General features: G+C 39.3%; 1 pseudogene; it reads left to right on the top strand.

The window, feature by feature from the left end:
- The first annotated feature begins 870 nt into the window (after positions 1-870).
- Positions 871-953, top strand: LOC115937048 (U4 spliceosomal RNA; annotated as a pseudogene).
- The last annotated feature ends 7,110 nt before the right edge of the window (positions 954-8,063 follow it).

The raw sequence follows: 8,063 nt of genomic DNA on the forward strand, positions 1-8,063 counted from the left end.
TAAAGGCAAGAACTTAAGACCTGAAAAAAAAAAAACTCCTAAAAGAAAACATAGAATGTAAGCTCTTTGACATCAGTCTTGGCAATGATTTTTGGGCTTTGATACCAAAAGCAAAGGTAACAAAAGCAAAAATCAACAAGTGGCACTACTTCAAACTAAAAAGCTTCTGCACAGCAGAGGAAACCATCAACAAAATGAAAAGGCAACCTACAGAATGGACGAAAATATCTGCAAATCATATATATGTTAGGGGGTTTATATCCAAAATAGATAAAGAATTCACACAACTCTATAGCAAAAAAAAAAAAAAACAAAAAACAAAAAAACAAATAGCTGGATTAAAAAATGGGCACCAAATAGACATTTTTCCAAACAAGACATCCAAGCAGCCAATAGGTACATGAAAAGATGCTCCATGTCGCTACTCATGAGGGAAATGCAAATCAAAACCACAATAAGAGATCACCTCATACCTGTTAGAATGCTAAAATCAAAAAGACAAGAGTTCACATGTGTCGGTGAGGATGTGGATGAAAGGAACCCTTGTCTGCTATTGGTGGGAATGTAAATTGGTCCAGCCAATATAGAAAACAGTATGGAGCTTCCTTACAATTTTAAAAAAGAACTATCAGATGATCCAGCAATCACACTTCCCCTTTAGTTATATATCCAAAGGAAATGAAAACAGGATATTTAAGAAATATCTGCACCCCCATTTTCATTGCAACCTTATTCACAATAGCCAAGATATGGAAACAACCTACATGCCCACTGGCTGATGAACAGACAACGTTGTGGTATATGTGTACACAATGCAATACTGTTCAGTCATGAGAAAGAAGGAAATCTTGCCGCTTGTGATACCATGGAATATAGATGCAGTGGCAGTATCATATAGCCAATGAGGTTTATCTGAGGCGCGATCATTGCTAATTGAAAACTATAGATGTAATGATTCTGCATCACATTTCATTCATCACTGTGTCCCCAACTGTCTGTCACAGCCCACGGTACAGCATTAGGATTCAACAAATATGTATGAAATAATTAAATGTACTGCTTTGCGTACCTGTATTGTTATGTTAATTTCTAACACTGAATGTCACTACATTCATAACATTTTGTTTGAAAATTATAGATTGAAAATATGTGCAAATAGTCACATACTTGCGTACTTATTTTTATAAGCAAAAATATCTGTTCATCTAATAGTACTTAACAAAATTTCTGAATCTGTTAAATAATTAAATTATCTGGGAAAGAACAGAGACTATATTCTGGTATTACACCCAAGTTCGAGGTTGAGTTGATTTATCAATCCAACCATGTAAATATATAGCATCCGTGATGGTAGTGAGACTTCCAAAGAAACCTAAAAGTAAATTGAATAAACTCATTTTTTATAAGATTTCAAAGATTATATGCCTAATGTATATCTTTAGAGTTTTGCCATCACTGTGAGCAGAAGTCATACAGTGATTAACTTATTTTAGAAATAAGTCATATACATACATACATACATACACATACATATATATGTATGCCCAGATAAACAAATATATTTGCCTTAAATAAAGTTAATGCATGGACAAAAATTAATTTACAAAACAAATTAGAGATTGACTATTCACATTTCTAAGCTTTACTGTATGGTTCATTTAAATAAGAGGTAGTCCCAGGTCACTTAACAATGACTCATTTGCTTCAGAGTCAGCTTTCCAGAAATACTGTCCCAGTACCAGAGGTGCGCAAGTGGAACTGAAGTGTTATTGGGGATAAGATTCCTTTTCTGAGCAAGTGAAAAGGAGCAATTTCCCTTTGATTCTTGGATTCTATTATCGTTCTGAAGCTCCTTGAGGGCAGATCCTGTATGCTGGACACACAGTAGGACTTTAAAAATTACCAGTCAGAATCAGCAAACTGGATGTTTATGTGAGTCACCTTGTAGTTATGTTGTGAAATAGTGCTTTAAAATCTGTCAATGTGCTGTTCTTTTTCTTGTACTTCCTGCTATTCAGGAGAGACCTCCACTGCCTAAGGAAGAATTAGGATGTTGGAGGTGGAAAGCATAGAGAAAGGAAGTGTCACTATTCAGCATCTGACTTCCAAAATAGTCACTTGAAGCCTGCTTCAAAGGCAGTGCTCTTGAAAGCCACAGTGTTTAAGTGAGAACTGAAATGTTAAAGAGATTTAAAAAAAAAGTTGAAAAAGGATTTTGTGTCAAAAAGGACAGCTCTAAAAAAAGAGAGCATAAAATGTATTCACAAGGAAACAGATTGGAAGAAACACAGATGAAAAGCGAAAGGACCCCACCCAAATGGGAAAATTAAGGGTGCTCTGTCTAGGAGGATAGAGAAAGAGCGCACGAGGAGGACAGCCAGGAGGAGAAGAAGGATTACATGAAGAGGCAAAGCGCAGGACCTCCTACCTATCCTTTGCCTGGGCCTTGAGAAAACCCAGGCGACGCCCACAGGCCACCCTTTGTCCTTCCAGTGAGTGCCAGTGGGTTAGTGTTCTCCTATAATGTTAGTTTGCCTTCCCTCTGCCGAAGGATAGGGGCTTCTTAGCAACAGTTGCCAGAACACTGCACAACACATCACATCACCCAGCAGAAGTGATGGTCAACTACAGTTGGTTTGCAAACATGGGAGTTCTCCGGGTGAAATTCAAAACTAGCCCCCATATAGGGAAGGTAAGAAGAAACCAAAAAAAGAGGCAGACCACTCCACATTGTTAAGTAGCAGATTTAATAAACAAGGGAACTTACATACAAGGCTTGTCTTAGGTGGCCGCAAGATGAGTAGATCTCCACACCTGCCCACCAGAATCATAAAAGTTTATATAGAAGCCTTAACAAGGTTCAGTCACGTACACAGTCCAGATGGGCTCAATAACACATTACTCTCTCAAGGCTGTGTCCTTGAAACAGCTCCTGATGGGGAAATGGTGGGCAGAATCTACATTCCAAGGACAAGGAAGTGAGTGAGGAGTCTCTGATTGTCCAAGGTCCAGCACTCAGGTCAACTGGCAGTCACATCCTCTCAATGAACTCCTCTAATAACTATGATGCAAAATTTTGTTCAGGCTACAAAAGACCCTATATTTATAATGCCTTCCTCCATGGCCCAAGCAATTCTAAGCCTCTAAAACAGACACAGAAACTCTGACTTCTCAGAAAGAGCAGTATGAAAGAGAAAGCACCCAGCATATATACTTGGTCAGGAATCATCAGAACCAGTTTGAGATTCCTCCTTGCTCCAAACCAGGACAGGGTGAAACTGACCCACACCACATTTCCAAGTCTAGAAACCTGTAATTTCTGAAGATCTATAATTCTATCATGTTTTTAATGTAAGAGCAGTAAAAATATCTTTTTTGTTTCCCTTTCTTTCTAATTTCTGTGTAGTTAATAGACCATGCTATATTAGTTTCAGGTGTACAATATAGTGATTACTCAGTGCTCATCAAGATTAAGTGTGCTCTTCATCCCCATAACCTATTTCACCCTTCCCCCACCCCCACCTCCCCTCTGGTCACCATCTGTTCTCTGCAGTTAAGAGTCTGTTTCTTGATTTGTCTCTCTCTCTCTTTTTTTTCCCCTTTGATCATTTGTTTTGTCTCTTAAGTTCCACATATGAGAGAAATCATATGGTATTTGTCTTTCTCTGGGTTCAATGAAGAAAGGGGGGGGATTCTAAACAATAAAAAGGTCTCATAGGTTAGAAGAATTTAGGTCAGAACTGGTGAGATTATCAGAGATCATCTCATTCACCAACTACCTCACTTTACAAATGATGAAACTGAAGCTTTGGAGAGGTCAACTTTCCTAGCCCAGTGGAAAAAGCAAGACAAACTCAAGGATCTACTCCTCCCTGCCACTTATGAACTGGATGTTGAAAACTCTGCTTCACTTCTTTGCATCTTGCTTTATCCTCAACTATATAAACAGTTGAATTAGTCTTTGCTTATTATGTTAGTGCTAAATTTGCCACCTAAAAAAAAACCTAGTACTAGGTTCTTTTGAGATTAATAGTGAGACTTTCCTTTTGCAAAACAGTATCTATCTGTTTTCCCTTCCGGGGTGACATTTCCTTTGGTTTCCCATAAGCAGCTTCCTTTTAACTCCAATTCCTATTTGCTTTTTATAATGGTTCCCTATGAGGTCACTCCACTACCCCATCTGTCTCTAATTAATCTCTAGGCTGTTTTCCTGAAAATTATTTAGAATGACTTAGCAACTTTAATTTCTGATACTGATATACTAGGATTCAACTGATATAGCTTAAATATAATCAACTTGCAGCATAACATAAATAGGTGTATGCCATTTTATAATTTATTAAGTGAGTTTACATGTATTATTTTTTTCTTCACAAATATATAAGCATACTTACTTTCATTTTAAGATTTATTTTGTTTAAGAGAGAGAGAAAGCACAAGCCAAAGGGGCAGAGAGTCTTAAGCAGACTCCATGCTGGGCATAGAGCTCAACAGACTGATGAGGGAGCAGAAGGCTAGCTAAGGACAAAGCACAAGCGGATACCCTGCTACCTCCCACCCCCCACTCCTGGGTGGGATCTGTGTGACATTCCTCCAGGAAGCTCCCCCCTGTCTTAATGTTAATGCCTTGATAGAGGGAAAAACAACCTTAACTTTACAATAGCCAGGCCTCTGCTATCCTGAGAATCTTCTTTAGCATATGAAAGTCCTTTTGGACACCTTCCTTTTCCTTACCTCCCCCAACTCCCAAGTATATAAGCAGGCATTCCTTACAACCCCGGTTCCCAGCTCTTTCCACCCATGGGTCCTGTCACCGTGCTTGCATAAAACCACCATTTTGCACCAAAGATGTCTCAAGAATTCTTTCCTGGCTGCTGGCTCCAGACCTCATCCCACCAAACCTAACCAATATTCCAAAACTACATCAAGATGTGTAACTGACTGCACAACGCAGGTGCCCCATGGTTATTTACTTTTAAAATACAGCATCTAGAATGTACAATTACCTGTTGAATACTGTTTTGGAGGGTGGGGCCTGAAATCCAGGTGTCTCTGATTCAGAATCCCATGGTCTTTTGACTAAGTCATTCCTTCTTCAGAAAAATCACTACGTTTGGCCCTTCTGTCTCTGGAGAATGAGAGTTCACGGAGGCTGAATAGATTTATGTGTAAGCTTCTGGCTTAGGGGAGTGAGAGCCCAATCACGGTGCCAGGCGTATAGTAGGCAGTCCTATCTAGGGGTCAACATCACCAATCTGTTATTAACAGAGACAGGGAGCCATAGGCATGGGGCTTAGGAACTCACTGAGGCCAGATAGGAAAAGGTGTCACATGCAGGTACACCAGGGCTGGAGAGAAAATCTCAAGGCAGGCCTACCACCACGATAAAAGCTTGCAGAGGGGAGTTGAAGCAGGCTACTGCGAACCTACGGGTAGGCCTTAGAAAGACATGGCCTGACATGCCTGCAATCTCCTGATGGCTTCTGCAACTGGCTCAGAGTGGATCTGAATATAAAATGGACCTTGTGGGACGCCTGGGTGGCTCAGTCGGTCAAGCGTCCGACTCTTAATTTCAGCTCAGGTCATGATCTCCAGGTCCTGGGATCCAGCCCCACATGGGGCTCTGCACTCAAGCAGGGGGTCTGCCTGAGGGTTTCCTCTCTTCCTCTACCCGTATGCCCCCACACTCTCTAAAATGAATAAATAAATCTTTGAAAAAATAAAATAACATAATACAACATAAAATAAAATAAAATAAAATGGACCTTGCTCTGTAAGATAGGAAATGACATTGAGAACATGAAGAAACTATATTTTCTGGCCTAATCCGTTACTTCAGAGAGATTTAGGAGGAATGCCTGTGTTGGGGGAGGCAGAGTGGGGTGCTGAGTGGGAGGGCTCATGCACAGCCCACATCCTGCCTGACATCTGTAAGTCTGCGAATGTACCCATTGTGTGACCATCTCACACAGGACAGAATCCGGAGGACCAATTCAGAAAGAATAAGAGGGCACTTTTGTGGCCTATAATCCCGCCACAGCTCTGCGTTCCTTCCTGAAATCTAACTTTGTATGTTCTCGTACTCAAAGGAAACACAGAGAGTGAACAACTACCTTCAATTAGGCACATTCTCATTAAATGGTGTCTACCACCATTAACGTGGGGTGGGATTTCTTCCATTGGAGCAGCCCTGAAAAAGAAACCATGCATTTTCTCAGGCTGTACAACTGCTCACAATTCTCATTTTGGACCTTATGTTTTTCTCAGGCCATAACATCAAAGTGGAGTTATTAGACACCCTCAATGCATCATGCATATAAACAAATCAAAAAGAGAAAATATTTTCTTTTCCCTCAAGGAGATTTAAAATCTGTAGTTAAGATTTAAGATACAGTTCTTCCCAGTCTTTGAATTAGTGACTGGGCTCCCCCAACTGGAGCTTCACAGTATTTCAAGGCCTCCTCGCTGGTTGTCATGATTTAAATCAATGTGTATAAATAAAGTGCTTGATTGTTCTTCATAATCTTCATAAACAAAAGGACCTCATTAGGGGATTTCAAGGCTCTTTATTTTTCCATTCTTCTTCTTTTCTTTGATTTACTGTATGATTGATCCATTTACCCTTTAATAAGTATTTTCTGAGCACCACTATGTACTAGGTCCTATGTGAAACTGGGTAAGAGCACAAATGGAAAATTGTAATTTTGAACATGTAATTATGAACAAGACTTTGAGAAATTAAAGGGAGTCCCAAGGAAGGACTCTGGGGACTATACCTTGAGAACAACAGTTGAACTAATTATAAATGTAATTACAAACTAATTACCACATTTAAACAAATTACAAATGTTTAGTCTGAACGAGAAAAGGCTAAGAGGTTATAACTGTCTTTAGATATCAGAAGGTGCCTGAGGCAGAAGAGGGCTCAGACTTATTTTGCACTGTTCTATAGCCCGGTTTCTCAGCCTTGGCCCTATTGATATCTCTTGCAGGATAATTTTTAGTTGTTGAGGGTTGTCCTGTGCATTATAGGACTTTTAGCAGCATCCCTGGCCTCTACCCATTAGCTACCAGTGGCACCCAGTTGAGAAATTAAAAAATGTCTTCAGACATTGCCAAGTGTTTGCAGGGGGCCAATATCAACCCTATTGAAAACCATGATTCTGGAATCTCAAGTAGTGGTTTTTCCAAAGGGATTTCCAAAATGGGTATCAAATTAGCAGGATTCTACATATGCTCTTACCAAAATGGCTCCATTAGTCTATATTTTCATATTGGAAGGGAAATGCTATCGAGATCTTGTACTCAGGTCAATTTAAGAAAAAAAAAAAAAAAGTCCAAAAACCAACACTTGAATACAAGTGGAATAGCGAAGCTCGTGACAGAACAAGCTCCCTTCCCTGGAGGAATTTGACAGAAGCTTGGAAATATCAGTAGGAGAATCTGTAAAAAGATTCTATTCAACAAGTAGGTGTTGAGAGGTATCATTTCTAAGGTCTCCATAATTGGGATTCCTTGTCAGGATGATATATAGTTTTATAACCCAGACACAGAAATCATGGCCACACTGAATATCATGCACTCATTACCTACAAATTTGATCAGCTGTTTCCTTTAAGAATTTGAAGACATTTAAATTGTACTATTTATTTTTTGTACTGTTCATCTAAAATGTTTAATCGTTTTCAGAATCTATGATTAAAACCCACTTGCCTTCTCTTCCTGTTATGCAAAATAGTGAAGACTATGCTACACTTTTTTTTTCTGCCTCAGAATATATACTGGAACTGTAGAAAAAAAAAAAACTGTGCTCACTGACCGCTGTACAGTGATTGTTTTGGGCCATCAGTGTGCGCGTTGTCTTGGTTAGAAGGTATTTTAATATCTTATTGTGCTACTAATTGCAGTATTATTTTAGAACATTAAATATGTTCTTAGACCTTCCAATGGAGAAAAATCTTTGTCTGTTTGGCAACACCCCTGCCTTTTATGCAGAGAATTAATCTGTCCTTTTGGAAACCGCCCTAATCCAAAAGCTATTTCCAAAAGGTAAGAAGTTTCTC

The sequence above is a fragment of the Leptonychotes weddellii genome, chromosome 11 (genome assembly GCF_054177405.1).
Source record: "Leptonychotes weddellii isolate Sample4059 chromosome 11, ASM5417740v2, whole genome shotgun sequence".
Classification (NCBI taxonomy): domain Eukaryota; kingdom Metazoa; phylum Chordata; class Mammalia; order Carnivora; family Phocidae; genus Leptonychotes; species Leptonychotes weddellii.